This window comes from Crocodylus porosus, unplaced genomic scaffold (assembly GCF_001723895.1).
Source record: "Crocodylus porosus isolate Cpor-Errol unplaced genomic scaffold, CroPor_comp1, whole genome shotgun sequence".
NCBI lineage: Eukaryota > Metazoa > Chordata > Crocodylia > Crocodylidae > Crocodylus > Crocodylus porosus.
The window spans coordinates 22,772,054-22,789,589 of record NW_017728886.1 but is presented as its reverse complement, the minus strand read 5'-3'; the positions used below and the strand labels follow the sequence as shown (position 1 = coordinate 22,789,589).

Sequence of the window (17,536 nt, the reverse complement as noted above, 5' to 3'; positions counted from 1 at the left end):
GGGCTGGGGGAGGGACGAGGGGTGGGAACGAAAGTAAACTGTGTTTACTTTCATTTCCCATTGCAGCACTATGGGCCTCAGAAAATGGCTTGGCGGGTGGGCCACGTGTTGGACAAGCCTGGTCTAACGTGACTCCTAGTTTGGTTGGGATATGCTTGTGGGGAAGGATATGGTGCCTACTTTGAAATTCAAAGTACTTTTGGCTTGACAGTTGTCCAGGTGGAAGAGTGGTGATGCTAATTTATTGTTGCTAACCCTTGGGGGAACTCCATTCTTCAGGGTTTGTGCTCTGCTTTTTTCTTCATGACTAGTAGTGAGTTTGTATGATCTGCTGGAAATCATGTTCATGATGAAAGCACATAGCTTGCAGTCTGGTATCATGGACTGCAGTTTATATTTGAGGCCTTGATACCATACAGTGTCATAGTGGCTGTAAGGTCAAAAAAGACCATGCCTGTTTTCTGCCTCATTTTAAATCCTTTTTCTATGCTGGATGTAAATAATGTAACTTGGTCAGTGGTACACCACTTGTTCCAAAAGCCAGCTTGTTCTTTTGGGAGGTGAAGATCAATTATGTTCTATTCAGGATTATGTGCTACATGAGTTTGTATGTAATGCAGATAGTGGGATAGGTTGGTAGCTCTTTGGACCCTCTGGTGGTTTATTGGGTTTCAGAATAGCAATGATGTCACCTTTTTTCCCCAAAATTTTGGAAGTCTGTGGCTTTGTGGGCATTACATGAATTTCTGAAGGCATTTTTTCATTGTGGTTCTGAGCTTGATATTTTTCTGGCCCATAATGGAATATCAGTATGAAATAGGAATGGCTGGAGTAGGAAATTCTCCCACTGAAATTACAGGAAAAAATTGAAGTAGACAAAACATAATTACTTAGGATGGAATTGGGCCTGTAAACTGTAAAGATGGACCATGAAACAGTCAGTTCCTTATTTCTACATCAAATTTAGAACATACCCTCAGCCCAGCACTCCACAGCGTAGCAATGGTGAAACTTTACCGCTATCCCACTTGAAACACTCTTTATCCCTGGTGGGTTCTTTTTTTCCTTTAATGACTTGTTCTTTCTGTCTCTTGGTAGCTCACCTGAAACATTTGGATTTACCTGGGCAAAACAATGGACAATAAATGGCAGAAACGCCCCCCAGCACAAAGGAGAAGGATTCTATCACACTCTTGCTCTGAACTTTCAAATTGCCAGGACTTACAGCATAATAATAACTGTACAATCCTTAAGTAGCCATGGATTTGTTGCAGTTAATACTTTAGGTGTATTCATATTCTCTAAGCTACAGTATTTTGACTTTTTATGCTTATGACTAAGTCATACAGTATAATATGAATGGTGCCCAGAAATGTTGAGAGTTTGCATATCCAGTTTCTTTTGGTTCATGGCACACTTGCAACCACTGCCACAGATCATGCAAATCTTGGATTGGACTATTCAGTCACTTGACACACTGCAAACCATCTGCGCCATGGGCTGCAATATCCACTGTCTTGCAGATGAAAGGATGTCAATCAATTCTTCTGGAAAAAGACACTGAAAGGCACAGGCAAATCTCATACACAAGTAAGTGTATTTGCACCTATTTTTCCTCTCAACTTGAATATATAAAGGCTGTTTAAAAATATATAATGTACTCTTTGCCCTGAAGTTTTCATTATAATTCATTGAGTGCATAGTCTATCTTCATTGCCCAATCACTTGTCATTTATTCATTGTTGTTTCTTTACCCAGAACGATGCAACATAATTTTGGAAACAGAAGCATTAAATTAGAGATGGAGGATACAGATTGTAATATTAAAAATGTGTTCTCCTACTGTGGCCTAATTTGCCTTTTTCTCTTTACGCTGATAATATATCTGAACCCATACTGTGAGCACAGTGTAATAAATTTCTAAGCATTTGGTGTCTGTTATAGACAAACTGTTGGATTCTTTGCCACTTCAAACAGCAAAGCTAATTAAAAGATTGATGGTATTCTTGTCTAGATTTGTGGTATGGAGACTCACTTGGAAATGAACCTAAGCAGATATAATTTTGCAGCATGAGCACGTAAATTATATTCAAGTTAAAAAGGTATCTTGTTTAGCATATGACTTAATTGCAGAACATTTGTTTCTCCCACCCTCTCTCACATACTCAAGATCTGTGGCCAGTCATATTTGTGGTGGTCTTAACCCTTTATCTAAGCCTCTGGGATTTGAACCTCAGCCTCCCATGCCCATAGGTGGATGCCTAGACCACAGCACTTAGGGGCAGTAGACAAACCACCAGCCCCAGCTCAGTGTAGGTCCTCCAATGAAGTTCCCAGTGGAGGACCAGGTGACCTGGGCAAACCAATGAGAGCTACGAGCCCCTGATGAGGGCCTGATGGGCTATAAAAACCTTCCATTTCCGGTAGGGCTTTATCCTAGTAATGGCATTCTTGGATGTTGCTCCTTGTTCCTGATTTACTCCTTGTTGACCTCTTGGCTTTAATCAACTGTATGCATGACCATGAGTCCAGAGTCTTGATACTCTGGACTGATATCTGGGTTTGGCCTCAGTTACTTTGCATCTAATAAACCCCTGACTCTCATCCTAGTGTCTTAGTTCCTGCTTGTTGTGACAAGGTTCCTGTTCTCTGGGCCCTGCTTATTGGCTTCTTTGCTTTATCCTTGTTCCTGCTTATTGAACCTTGTCTCAGAAACCAGCCTCAAGTCTTCTGTTTCAGACTGTCATGATGGTTCTTAGTTCATGGCCTAGCTTGGTGACCACCTAGTATAGTCATTGTTCTGATACTGAGAGCCTTCAGGAAGTCTTCCACATCCTTCAGGATTGGGCCTGACGGCTAGAGACTAAACTGAACTGGGATTAATGTTAAAGGATTGTTATTCCTACCTAGGTTAATTTAAAAAAGAACATCCATCCAGCTGTGTTATTCACCCTGGAAATATGTAAATTCCCAACAAAAGCACTTTCCAGCAGCAGTAAAATATGCAATGTATTTAAAAACTAGCTGTTTGGCATTTTTGAGGGGAAGTAAGGTCTTGTGGTTAAGAGACAGGAGATTAAGCTTTAATTTCGGTACTCAGCTCTTCCCCAGGTTTCCTGCGTTTTCATGGGTATGGAAAAAATGTACAATTGTGGCAGCTTCAAAAGGGAATCAGCTATTATACCATAACAGGTATGTCTGCATGAGCCTGTAGTGATAGAAATTTAGCAAAACTTCTCCAGTTTTAGTTCTGCTTCATCCAGACCAAAGATGGGGTGATGTAGCTAACTTGTAATGATGCAGGCTTATGCACATGTGATAGGTTCTGGATGGTTCCTTGCAGCTCCCCTTCCTCTTTTGAAGCTTTTACAAACATAGGGTATGTTTGTCCATACCCTATATATCTCCATCCTTTAGTGCCAAATCAGTGAAGTGGATACAGACATGCCCACTTCCCTCTGTATCAATTTTTGCTTATTTAGATGGTAATTTTTTTGTAGCAAGTACTGGCTGAATATGTAAAGCCCTTAATTCAAGGGGCCCTAGCCTCACCTGAGACCTCTGTGTACTATGGTAGACCAGATAAGACCTTGAACCTTGGTATCCGAGTGGCTGGTAAGATTGTTGAAATGAGTGTGACCTAGTTTCAAAGCTGCTTTAGCCACAGAGGGAGCCTATTTGTTTGAACTTTGCAGACTGTTTTATGATTCATAGCCAGTAGGCTAGCCAATTTGACCGTGGCTTGATGAGTTTGACACATTGGCCAGGACTACATGGGGAAACTGAGCCATGTTTGACTCTGTTTCTCAGCTGCAGCTGCCTTATGGACCTATTCAGTGAAGGGTCTGCTAGGAGTATGGGTCAGGTGCATTCAAACCTACTTGCAAAAGAATGTGATTGAACCTTACCTTACCTCTAACAGTGATTGACCTCAGTGTTATTTCATACAACATAGCGTGGCTGGGGCTGGCCCTCTCAGAAGCATCTGAACAGATACTTTAACACTGGGGTGAAATGCAGCAAGGGCAGGCTGTTTTCCATACAACAATTTTTAATCATAGACACACATTTTTACTGGTATTGTCCTTTATGGATGTTAAGATAATGCCACAAATAACACAACTTTCCACTTAGGAGGCCAAGCTGTCTTTTACTTGGTGCCTCCAGGATGTGGGACTTAAAATGGCCAGCTATAATTAAAAATATAAATGTTATGGAAAGATCTTATCTCATATAAATTGGCACTAGTGGAATGAGCGAACTGGGTGCAGTTCTCCTTCAAATGCCCTTTGGATCACATGATCTAAGGTAGAAAATGAACAGGGAGCTAAATGTATTCCCCAGTACATAGTTCAAAAAGGAAGAGAATGTTGCAGAGGAAGCAGGAAGTCTGAAAAAAAATCTTGATTAAATTTCCATAAATGTTTGTTGTAAAGATATAGCAAGTACCAATATGAAAAAGTCATTAAACTGCTCCGGCCTTTTCCCCTTTTTCTGGAATTTTGCTCATTGCAACTCCTTCCGTAACAGCTTTTCCCCTTTGAGTGCTATAATTCTGAACTGTTGTATGAGCACATATTTAAAAATAATGCAACGGGGAAAACCCCACAATCTATGGAGAACAGATATGGAGTGTCGCAATTTCTCTTGAAATAAAGTTGTTAATGGAATTAAAATCACAATGACACACTGTGAATGGTTTCCTTTTATTGGCCCCTGATGATTTCTGAAGGAAATGGGCCAGACTCCTACAAATTCTTGTAAATGTTGAGGAAAATATATTTTAGTGCACAAGATAAAAAATGAGCTTTTAGTGAGCTGAGCTGGGCTTCAGGACAAAAACCTAGTTTTTTCAAAGACATATGGAGTCTGTCTCATTATTCAAATCCATAAAAAGTGATGATTATGCTGGGGTAATTCAGACCAGGGGCAAACTTTAACAAAATAAACTCCTTCTATAGCAGGAAAAAAACTGGGTTACCAAGCTGTCTCAAACTTCTCCTTGTTGTTATTCTTTTCAGATGTCTGAATTATTCATTATGCTGGTTTAGACCATTATAGACAATGAGAAGCATTTTGCCCCCCTTTTTAGCTAAGTGAATGTTAGGTTAGTGCAAGGTATTAGGCTGATAACAGGCTGCATTATGCCGCAATTAATGGCAGAGCAGGCTTCTTGGTCATGTACTAACCGACCTCTGATCTGGCTGTAAGGGAGACCTTCATAGGCCATGCCTATATGGGGAACCTGACTCGCACAGCTATCCGTAAATAAACTATTTCACCATATTTAATTCAGAATAGCTCCCCATGTGGTCTATTTATTCTAGAATTAAAATGACTTTATTACAGAATAATTGCTCCATCATGTGAGCAGAAGTGTTATTCTGGAATATAATAATTTTGATTCCAAGATAAGGAAGCCACAAAAGGAACATTCCTGGAATAGCTCTAATAGAATAAGTTTCTGTAGACAGACAAACCATCAGGTGAGGGACTACTGGACTGCTCTCTATGTCAAGACTTCTTTTAAGACTGCTATTGTGATTGTACTTCTGTAATTAGGGCAAAAGTCCCATTAGGAAATTAGAGGAGGCCACCAAACAGGTACCCCAGTTTCAGAACTTTATGCCTGTAAAAGAGACATCTGAGAGAGGTTTTCAAAGGAGCTCAACATCCAGATGGAACCAGGTTTTCAAAAGGAGCTAAGCTCATTTGGTAGCCTAATAAATTGGCCAGATTTCTAAGAGTATCCAGTAGGCATCCTTGTGAGAATTTAATGGGTGCTCATCTCATCTCAAAGTGTGGCCTAAATTTAGCTTTAGGAATCTTCATGTTGATTTAGGACCATTACGCTTGGATTCCTAGATAGTTATGCAGTCAAGCTAGTTAGAAAGCTGAATTGTTGTATGAGATTCTGATGTTTTAAAACCTATTTTTGTTACATCAGGATGAGAAATATAAATACAGACATGCACACACACACATATTTTCCATATGACAAAATATCTGAAATCATAAATGTCAAATTCTCATTTTGAGAATGGACATTATACAACAGAGCCATTTGACAATTTTGGACCTTGCTTCCCATATTTATGCAAATCCAAGATGGATGAATTTAAGATGATACCCACATAATTAGATTTTATATACATGGAATATCTAAATATTTGTTACAATTTTCCATGTATGGAATTTAATTATTGCAGGGTCATCTTAAATTCAGTGGGGGAGGTGGTAGGGAAGCAGGCAGTGGGGTGGTCAAGTAGCTTGACCCCTGCCTCCCTACACCTTACTCCCTTCTGCCTGCCTCCCCATACCTTCCCTCTGATTCCTGCCCCCCTGCCCCCCTCATGTCTGCACCCCCTGGACCCTGCCCTCCCCCTAGTGCTTGCCCCCTCACCTGGCCCCTGCTGCTGCCTGCTTCCCTCAGAACCCCTTTCCCCTCCTCCCCTCGCTCTCTGCAGCCCCTTTCCCCCTGCTGCTAACCCCCACTTCAGCTTGGGGCACAGAGCATGTGTTTGCTCTGGCCCAGCCCATCTTGGTAGCATCAGCTATTATTGGGCTGGGGTCAGAGCAAAGATGTGCTCCATGAAATAAGACTCAATATCTAAACAACTTATTTGCTTGGAAAGTTTAGATCCAGATCTAGATCTGAATTTTTGTGGGTTGGATCCACCTACAGCAATGGTGCTCAGCCTTTCTGCAGGTCAGATCCCATGTGTGGTTCCAGCCCATGGGCTGGATCCCATGTAGGGATCTGTTTGTGAGCCTAATCCAGTGTGAGGTTGTTCTGTGGTACAATCTGATCCACCCATGTGCTGGATATGACATATGACTGTGGCTCAACTGCACATGCTGGCTTAAATCTGTGCTCTGGTTCTGTCCGCTGCATGGTCTGGCAGCATCAATTGCTATGGCTCTGGGAACAACTGACACTGCTCTCCTCCTCTGCTGTCAAATTTTGAGACTTGTGGGAAGCCCCACAGGCCAGATGATACAACTCCACAGACTGCATCTGGCTTAATGTCCAGCCTGCAGGCCAGATGCAGTCTGTGGAGTTGCAAGAAGGGTGGCATTTGTGCTGGATGTTTACAAAAGGAAGGAAAGGATTGGGAGGTAGATTTATGGATAAGACAGAGATGAAGATTATGAGAGAAAACAGAGAAGAGAGAGACTGCAGGATTTAGCCAGACATACATTTTGGGATACCTTTGTTCCAGGTCTCAGAAACCAATTGTTTTAGGCGCACCTTTGAGTGTTTGCCACTTTAAGAGCCTGAGCAGGCTGTGAGGCAGCCTGCAGGTGACTGCAGAACCAATCAGGCAGCCAGGAAATAGCCTGATTGGAGCAGGGCTGAGCACCTGCAGTATAAGAGCAGGCCCTGAGTGGCAGTGCTAGCAGTTGCTGCTGGGATGTTGCTGGACTTAACACCCCCTAGCTGGAGTACTGCTGCTCCTGGGAATATTGTGGAGGGCAGGGTAGGGATGATGGAGGTTCCTGGGGGAGAAGTCTTTGGGCTAACCTTTGAAAAAGTGCTTGGAGTTGTGGGCCTACACAGGAGATAGGCAAGCCCCTGATTAGAACTGGCAGGGATGAGGCCAGGGGTCAGGTGAACCCAGATGAGTGATGGGCTGCCTCATACAGGATCTCTCGGGCTCTAGGCAAGCCTGGGAGAGCTGATGGATTTATGACGGGGCCCAGAGGGGACCCCTGTGGAATAGGGTGATTATTTGCTGGCAGAATGACTCTCTGAACCCTTGACTGGTCAGTGCAAGGTGGCCAGGGCTGAAAGGCCAAAAGGCAATTGAGCCCACTGCGAGGGGCAAGCCAGGGCTGTGGAGAGCTATCTGTCATGCCAAAGGGCCTGGAGGTGGGGGCAGAGCCTAAAAGAGGCAGAAGGTCCCCTCTTTGCAGGGGTAACATTACAACCACATGGCCTCTTACTGGGACCTCAACCCCCACACCCACTCTGGGCTTCTTGCCTTTCATTAGGCTCCTATCCCCTTACACTGTGCCCCCTTCACTGGGGTAAGTACTCCACCCCTTCACTGGGGCTATGGGCCCTTATGCCCTTTAGGCCTCAGGTGTCTGTCAATGTGCCTGCACCTCACTCTCGACCTATGGGTCGTTTGGGCCTCAGGCATCTGCTGACATACCTGGACCCCACTCACCTTCGGGCCTCCCACTAGGCCCCACTCTCATGTAGGCCTTGGGCCTCAGGCCCATCTGGCCCCTGTGCTGTTGCCCAAGCCTCACTCTCAGGCTTTGGCCTTCAGGCCCTCCTGGCGTCCCTGTTGTTGCCCAAGTCTGCTGCTTTTCTCTCAGGGTTTCATAGATTTCATAGATGTTAGGGCTGGAAGGGACCTCGGAAGGTCATCGAGTCCAGCCCCCTGCCCGAGGGGTAGGAAGTCAGCTGGGGTCACAGGATCCGAGCAAGATAAACATCCAATTGACTCTTAAAGGAATCCAGAGTAGGTGCTTGCACCACCTCTGGTGGCAGTCTGTTCCAGGTCTTGGGGGGCTTGGACTGTAAAGAAGTTCTTCCTTATGTCCAGCCTGAAATGGTCTTGGAGAATTTTGAGACCATTTGACCTTGTCATCCCATGGGGCGCTCTGGTGAACAGGTGTTCCCCCAGATCCTGATGGTACACCCTTTATATACTTATAGGCAGCCACCAGGTCCCCCCTGAGCCTGCGCTCTTCCAGGCTGAAGAGTCCCATAGCTCTCAGCCTCTCATCATAAGGCCTCTTTTCCAGCTCTCTGATCATGAGCGTGGCTCTCCTCTGGACTCTCTAAAGCTTCTCCACATCCTTTTTGAATTGTGGAGCACAGAATTGGATACAGTACTCCAGCTTTGGCCTCACCAAGGCCGAGTACAGCAGGAGGATGACATCCTGGGATTTGCTAGAGAAGCATCTATAGGTGCAAGCCAGAGTTTTGCTCACTTTGCCAGCTGCAACATCACACTGGTGGATCATATTCATCTTGTGGTCAATAATGACCCCCAAGTTCCTTTTGGCAAGCATAGCACTGCCAAGCCTATAAGCTGCTGCGGGTTTTCTTTTCAAGGTGGAGTACCTTGCATTGTGGTTTTCATCTGCCCATTTTCCGAGCCTGTCAAGGTCAGCCTGGATCACCATCCTCTCCTCGGGTGTGAACGCTTTACCCTTAAGTTTGCTGTCATCAGCAAACTTGGCCAGTCTGCTCCTGACACCAATGTCCACATTATTAATGAAGATGTTGAAAAGGATAGGCCCAAGGACAGAGCCTTGAGGGTCCCCACTGGTCATGGCACACCATGATGTTTGACTTCCATCGATTAACACTCTCTGGGTCTGACCACAAAGCCAATTCCCCAGCCAGTGGACTGTGATGTAGTCGAGGCCGCAGTTGGCCAGTTTTTCTATAAGATGATCATGGGATACCAGACTGAAAACTTTTTAAAAGATGAGATGTATGACGTCATTCTCCCTTGTTCAGGTGATATGTCACCTGGTCCTAGAAGGAGATGAGATTGGTCAGGCAAGACTTACCCATCAGAAACCCATTCTGGCTATCCCTCAAGAAGTTGTCTTCATCCAGTTTGCCAAGAATGGTCTCTTTGATGATTTTCTCCAAGAGAAAACCTCTAGAGGTTTGGCTGTATTGCAGGGCACTAGGGTGTCCTGCTCCTAGAAGAGCAGGAACTGCCTGGGGAGAGCCCAAAGAGCCAGGCAGGAACCCGGATGCAGGTTGCCATAGCAACCTGCTAAGGAGGAAATTAGTCTGCACCTGCACCCAGTCAGCTGGCAGGATGGGGCAGGGCCTGCCTCATGTATAAACCCCAGGGCTGAGGCCAGGAGGGCAGTTCCCTGCTAGCAGCCAAAGAGGAAGGAGCTCTCCCAGAGCAAGCAAAGGGGAGAGGCCTGACTGCAGGTACATCTTCTGATACTGTTGAGGGACAGAGCACCCCTGGTGTGGCTCGAATTATGTTATAGCCTTGGGGCTTGCAGGTTGATTTTTGTTTATAAGACTGGTGGTTTGGGTGAGGCTAATAGGGAAAGGAGGAGGGTTCATTGGGGGCCCACTGCAGCATGGGTACCCTGGCGCCAGAGAGGGCATGGCATTTGGGGTGCATAGACCCTGGGACCAGAGAGGGCGCTGCACTTTGCAGGGCTGTGGAAAGCCCAGGTACTGGTGAGGCACAGAGCAAGGCAGAGCTGTGAAGAGCCCAGGGAGGACAAGGGGGCCAAATTACAGCAGGGCCTAGATCAGACAATGTCGGTACCAGATACGAGGCTTGCAGTGTGGTAAAGGGATCATTGGAGCCATGCATAGCCCATAAGGCTAGGGTGCCCTGAAACACCCATTGTGACATCTATTTTGAAGCTGGATGCACCAGGGTCTGGGAACCCATGGGGTCCAGAGAATCAATCAAAACCATGTCCAAGAGGACTTAAAGACAGCCTCCCTATTAACCATTTCATCAAAGACGTGGCAGGCAAGGATAGAGGGTGCCCATTGGGCCTACTTGGCATGGTAAAGGGGCCTTGGGGACATCACAGACATCCTTAAGGACCCCATCCTGTGGCAGGCTAATGGGCCTGTACTTCCCCAAATCTACTTTCCTTCCTTGCTTGAAGCTAGGCACCACATTGGCCTTCTTCCAATCCTTGGGCACTTCACCTGAGCACCATGGGTTCTCTAAGGTCTGTGCCAGTGGCCGAACTATGATGCTTGCCAGCTCCTTAAGTACCCTGGGGTGTAAGCTGTCTGGGCCAGCTGACTTGAAGGTATCCAGCCTCTCAAGGTATTCCTTCACATGGTCAACATTGATGTGGGGTAATAGTTCTCCCTTGCCCTGGCTGTCCCATACCAGACTGGCCAGGGCCATCCCTTGGGGCTGGTAAAAAAAAACAATGCAAAATACCTGTTGAGCAGGTTGACTTTTGCCTGGGCGTCAGTTGTCAGTTGACCCATATGGTTTAGCAGGGGTCCAGTGTTACCCTTGCTTCTTCTCTGGCTCCCCACATATCTAAAAAGGACTTTTTATTGTCCCTGATACATGTAGCTAGTTGGAGTTCAGTCGCAGCCTTGGCTTTCCTGGTTCACTCCCTACAGGTCTGGACCACTGCAGAGTACTCCTCCTTTGGGGTGGATCCCGTCTTCCATCCATTATAGGTCTTTCTTTTTATATGCAGGAGGTCCACTAGTTCCCTGTAGAGCCAAGGGGCCTGCTGTGCCCTTTTGCTGCCTTTCCTCTGAAATGGGATAGACATTGCTTGTGCTTTCAGGATTCATCCCTTGAGGAGCAACCACTCTTCCTGAACACCCCTCCCCTTTGGGTCATGGTCCCTTAGGGCCTCACCAACAAGCCTCCTGAGCTTGTCAAAGTCGGGTTGCCTGAAGTCAAGGACTTCTGCTTTGCTGACTGACTTTCCTGCTTTACAGCAGATGGTGAAGGTGATCAGCTCATGGTTGCTGTCTCCCAGCTTCCCTTCAGTTGTTAGGTCACTGATTAAGTCATCTCCTATTGCCAATACCAGGTCGAGCAGTGCTTTGCCTCTCATTGGTTCATAGATTTGAGTCAGATAGAGCTCATCCACACACATGAGGAAGCTTTGCAACCATTCGGATGTGGACCGAGTCCATGGCCACATGCTGAGGGTAGCAGGGTGTTCTTCCCTAACCTTTACCTTCCACAGGGCCACCCACAAGGCAGTGGGGGCTGAGGCTTCCTGGGGCCCCATACTCACCTTTCACTAGGGAGGCACTGGTGTGGCATTTCCTGAGGACTGCCCCACCACAAGCAGCCCCAGCAGGGTGTAGTTTTAGGTCATTCCCCAGGACCAACTGCAGGCCTACATAACCTGGTCTTTCTTCACCCCTTGGGGCTCTTAGATGTTCTTCCTGGGCTGTTCTTTGTCCTCGGCACTCTATTGCAGTCTCCATCTCATAGCCTGCACCCAGTCACTGGCCCATCTCTCTCAGACCCCCTTATTAGAATGCCTCCTGTCAAGAGGCTGAGCTGCATCCTCCTTCAAAACAGCCTGGTGTCAGGGGGGCAGGTAGGAAAAATATAGCCTGTTTTTTTTGGGACTGGGGCGAGCAGCTGGGCTTTTCCAGCCCTGGGGCTGTGCAGGTAACTGTAATAAAGTTGGATGCACCCATCTAACTTAGATTGATTAAGTGTACATTGATCCAGGTCTATCTTAGGCTGTTAGGCTGATCTGTGCGCGTGGGACTTCTGTACAGTTATTGGTTTAGATTGATTTCTACAACCTGGGTGCACCCCAGTATGTGCTTCCCTCACTTCAGTTGGAGGGGATAGGTGGCCAGGCAGGAGTGCTGTGAGAAGGTTTTGCTGTGCAGGCCAGCCCCCCTCTAATCCTCTATACAGTTAGGCCAGGACAGCTTAACTATTTATAGGTTTATTTGTATACAGGTAACGCTATTTACAGATTTATAAAAGAGTATTGGTAAATATAAACAATATCCAGATCACCCAACTACCATTATGCTCTATAATCGAAGGCCCAAGGGACCACCACCTCAAGAGGGCATGGGTCCCTACGTAGGTAGGCAGCTGTCTGCAACAGGTAAGTACAACAAAGGCAGATAAACAACAGGTATCAACAGGTAAGTTGTGATAAGAACAACAACAAGTAAATACAGGTAAACCTCAGATAGATGACATAACCCCATTCACATTAAAGGATAACAATATATAAATAACTATTTGCAAAATATGAGGCACAGTCCCCTCTTCTAGGTACTTACGTGGCTGAGGCCACTGGGTATTCCCCTACGGTGCCAAACCCTGACACTGCTCCTAGGGGGAGTAAGGAGAGGGTCCCAGTACCTCCTCAGCCCCTAATGGGGCCCCTCCCCCCAGTCCCTGATCCCTTGGGAACCCCTCTCAGGCCTTCCTCCCCTGTGGGGAACCGTTCTCTGGTTACTCACGAGTCCGGGGAGCAGACTGGGAAGGGCTCCTGGAGCTTCGTTGGGGCCACCCAGGGCCCTGCCTTCTGCCTTCCGTTGAGGCTTGGGCTGCCTCATGTAGATCCTGACACCCAGGCCTTGCCTTCTGTCTTCCATTGGGGCTCAGGTTACCTGAAACTCAGGCCTCACCGGACCTCCACCACACTGTGCTGCAGCCACCTAGCTGCCTGGCCTCACGCCAGGGAGGGGTTGCAAACCAGAGCGGCCTGGTGCTGCTCCCAGGGTTTGGGATGCCATACACCATTGTGTGCACCAAGTCCGTGGCCACACTCCAACGGTAACAGACCTGAGCTGCCATGTGTGGAACCACCAGACCCTGGGAGCCATGCACCACTGCGTGCACCAAGGTCCTCAGCTGCATGTCGAGGATAGCAGACTCGAGCCACTACATGTGGCTCCCAGGGTCTGGTGGCTCTGTGTATTGCTATGTGCACTGAGTGTCCAGGGACCCAAGCTGCCACCTGCAGCTCCCAGGGTCTGCCCTGTGCATTGCATTGGGCATCTGCTGGGGCTGTAGCTGAAACTGCTCATCGTTCTGGTCCCGCTGAGGGAGTCTTCTCGGGCTCTTCTGACTACAGCTTCCGCCCACTGGGAAACTGTCCCCAGCTCTTCTTAGCCCTGCTGGTTTTTCTGTCCCTCGATGCATCTGCTGTGTACTGGTCACCCAGCTCCTCCTATATACGATGGAGGCCCCACCTCTGAAGGCTTGCTGGACCTGCAGAACGCAGGCCTCAATCAGGTCTGGGAGGCTCTCTGCTCCCACCCCTCCATGTAAGGGGTGGGGCTGGCCCTGACCAACCCTTTCCTGATTGGTGGATGGGATCCACCAATCAAAATGAAGATTTTCCGAGCCTGTTTGAGCCGGGCTGAATTGGTAAGTCTGCCACATTTCCAGTCACTGAGACCAGGTCTAAGTGTAAGGTCCTCATGAAGGCAAATTCAGTTGGATTGGGTGGCCATTTTTAATGTGATTTAGCCTCACTTAACCTCCGGAAGTGTCCTTAGAGAAAGAAATATTGCAACAATTGGCCAAAACCACACAAGATTCTTTGAAACCTTTTGTCCAACTGCCAATATAAGCAAAAAATGCTTTTACAATGAGCCTGTTGTTTTCTTATTTCCCATAATCTGTGCTTCATTATTAGCACAAACACAGATATTTTTGTACATGCATTTTTTTTAAAATGCATTTGCTGGGGGGACTCCAACCGGAAATATCGTTTACATATTTTTATACCTTTATATCTCAGACTCTTCACATGCCAATGGACAGCGTTAAAACATTACAATCTATGAGAATCTGCAGATTTTGTAATAGTCTCAAAACCAGGATCCGCCATACAAGTCATATAGAATGTTGGTTTTGCATAATGTGTATTCCAGTCTGAAAATGTTTTCTAACTAGAGGCATTAAAAGTTTTAATTTGTTATTGTAAGTAAGTATAAAAAACAGTGGTGGAATAAAGCCAAAAACTTATCACTTTTTCAAAACACCATTTACAAAGAACATTTTTGATTTTTGTTTGGTTACACAGCCTGTAGATATTATGCAAACTGCAGTCCTGACTTGTGATTTGAAGAATCTTTGGTGTATGAGGTGGTAGGCTTTATTTCTTCAAGCCTTTGCTTTACTACTGTTTAATCTGGAATTGGTCCCTGTTTCCATTCACAGCAGACAATTACAGTGAATTTAAAGGTTTTATGTTGGCACATTTGGCATCATTCCATTTTATCCTTTCTTACCATGCTGGAAGTGGGCTCCAGATCAGACACTAAAAAGGACATGCATTTAGAGTACGTCTTTTGAAAATGGTCATATCCTCAGAAGCACACATCTGCTTCTTGATATTCTGCCACAAACTCAAAATAGGTAGAGTCTTTCTGTGTTTAATAATAATGGGTGAGTTGATTCAGTGAAAAAATCTGTCTGTAGTTCTGTTCTTACAGATGCTTTACAGACATCAGGATATGTAACAACTGTTATGTCCGAGGATGAAAACTTTTTGATTGTGAAGCATACACAACTTTGCCTTTGAACAATCCATTGCATATCAGGATTACATGGCATCATAGAAGGCAGGATTTCTACCTCTTTTCACTTTAGCCTAAGATTATATGGGTAAAGTGAAGAGCTTCAATTCTGCTATTCACAAATAAACCCTGCATCCACTTCAAAATTTGCACACTATAATTTAAACTGAAGCATGGTACTTCATAGTTTAGAAAGGTCTGATGACATCTACTGCTGTTTCATAGATTTCATAGACATTACAGCTGGAAGGGACCTAGCAAGGTCATTGGGTCCAGCCAAGGGGCAGGAAGTCAGCTGGGGCAGATCACCTCAGCAATATAAGCATCCAAGCATTTCTTAAAGGAATCCAGAGTTAGATGCTTGCATCATCTCTGGGGGGAGTCTGTTCCCAACTCTGGAGACTCAGATGGTAAAGAACTTTTTCCTTATGTCCAGTCTAAAATGGTCTTCCTGCAGTTTGTGACTGTTAGACCTTAACTTCCCTTGGGGTACCCTGGTGAACAGATGTTCTCCTAGTTTCTGATGCATGTTTTGTGTGTGGTGCTGGCAGCATTGCCCCTGTGACCCTCATTTGGGTTGCAACCCAGGGTTGGGAACCAGTTCTCTGGCTTGACTGCACTTCCCCATAATTTGGTGTAGTCTGTGAAATTAGCTAGTCCGCTTCTGACACCCAACTTCAGATCATTTATGAATAAATTAAAGAGTACTGGTCCGACTACTGAACCCCTAGGGTTGCCACTGGTTACCATACGCAATGTTGACTCGGTTCATCAACTATCACTTGCTAGGTCTGACCACGGAGTCAGTTCCCTAGACACTGGATCGTAACCAAATCTGACTTCCCACATATCTGAAGAAGGACTTTTTATTGTTCTTGATTTCTGTAGCCAGTTTGCATTTGGTTTCAGCCTTGGCTTTTCTGGTCCACTCCCTACAAGTGCAGGCCAGTGCTGCATAATCCTTCTTAGTGGTAGTTCCCAACTTCCATCCTTTATAAGCTTCTATCTTCAGATTCAGGATGGCCATGAGTTCCCTATTGAGCCAACGGGTTTCCCAGCCCTTTTACTACCTTTCCTATGTGTAGCAGGGCACTAGGGTGCCTGCTACTGAAGATAGGGAATGGCTTAGCTGCCAGTTAGGAAGGCAGCAGGTGTTAGCTGTTGGGAGCTGATTAGATCAGCTGACCACCGGGGGCGAGGCTTGGCCTTCATAAGGAAGGGAAGGCTGAGGCCAGAAACAGTTCCCCTCTGGCCACTGCAGGAGCAGGAGCAGGAGCAGGAGCAGGAGCAGGAGCAGGAGCAGGAGCTCAAGCTCAAGCTCTGCGGCGGAGAGCTAAGCAGCAAAGCTTATGCTGGCAGTTTGACTGCTGCAATGATGCGAGGGGAGGGAGAGAACCCCTGAGAAAGGTATTGGAGAGAGCCAACATAGGTTGTGGAGTTGTGATTATTAGACCAGAGGACCGGGCGAGGCTGTAGGGGTGGAGGAGGCCTCAGCAGGAGCTCCCCAGTAAGGTGGGGGAGTTCCTGGCACCAAGAAGGGTGCCGCGTGTGGGGTTGTCCTGACCCCAGCCCATTGGGGCGACTTCGGGAAGAGCTTAGCAGAGGTGGAAGCCCAGTAGGGTGTGGGCCCAGGAAGGTGGGCCTAAGCAGTGGGGGGTCCCGACCCCAGCCCAGCGTGGGCATTACCGGGACAAGCCCCAATTGGAATCCCCAATTGGGAAGAGCCCCAGTGGGGCGCAGGCCCAAGTTGGGCATAGACAGGCCCGAGCGAGGGCCCCAGTGGGAGCGCAAGCGGCCCGAGCGAGGGCCCCAGTGGGAGCGCAAGCGGCCCGAGCGAGGGCCCAAGTTGGGCATAGGAAGGCCCGAGTGCAGGCAGCGAGCGCAAGAGGTGCGAGCAGGGGCTCCAGTGGGGGCATAGGAAGGCCCGAGTGCTGGCAGCGAGTGCAAGAGGCGTGAGTGAGGGTGACGAGAATAAGGAGTGTGAGCAAGGGTCCCAGGGCGGGCAGCGAGCTCGGGAGGTGTGACCACAGGCCCGAGTGCGGGCATAGAGACTGTGGGGAGCGCGGGACGCAGGTCAGGATGCGAGTGGCCACGGAATATAAGGGAGGCAGGCCCGAGTGGGGCGCTGCCTGCGAGATACGAAACACCGAGAGGGGAGTAAGTCTGTTGGGAAGCCCCGGCTGGGCGAGAAGGGGCACAATCAGAGAGAGAGCCGCCCCAGGAGGGGGCACGTGTATTGAGTTGGCCCTGGGAGAAGACCAGCACTGGGACTCGGAGGAAATCCCGGTGTAGTGAGACCAGCCCCGTGCCAGGAAGGGTAGGAAGGCAGCCTCCTTCACTGAACTAATAAGATCAAAGACGTGGCGGGCGAGACGGAGGATGTGTTAAAGACCCAGACTTGGCATGGTAGGCATAGTTTCATAGTTTCATAGTAGCTAGAGTTGGAAGGGACCTAGGTAGATCATCTAGTCCGACCCCCTGCCTTGGCAAGAAAGAGCACCGGGGTCAGATGACCCCGGC

General features: G+C 47.3%; 2 long non-coding RNA genes across 5 annotated transcripts in view; both read left to right on the top strand.

The window, feature by feature from the left end:
• Positions 1-2,038, top strand: part of LOC109307179 — a 44,242-nt gene extending 42,204 nt beyond the window's left edge. Inside the window, exon 3 of the long non-coding RNA XR_002100191.1 lies at positions 1,099-2,038. This is a non-coding gene — a long non-coding RNA (uncharacterized LOC109307179). The remainder of the gene's footprint in view (positions 1-1,098) is intronic.
• Positions 2,039-14,700: 12,662 nt separating this feature from the next.
• Positions 14,701-17,536, top strand: part of LOC109307169 — a 393,364-nt gene continuing 390,528 nt past the window's right edge. For 3 of the 4 annotated variants that reach the window (XR_002100186.1, XR_002100185.1, XR_002100184.1), the window contains exon 1: positions 14,705-14,855. This is a non-coding gene — a long non-coding RNA (uncharacterized LOC109307169). Of the gene's footprint in view, positions 14,856-17,536 lie in introns of all 4 variants that reach the window. The other variant, XR_002100183.1, reaches the window with a different exon arrangement.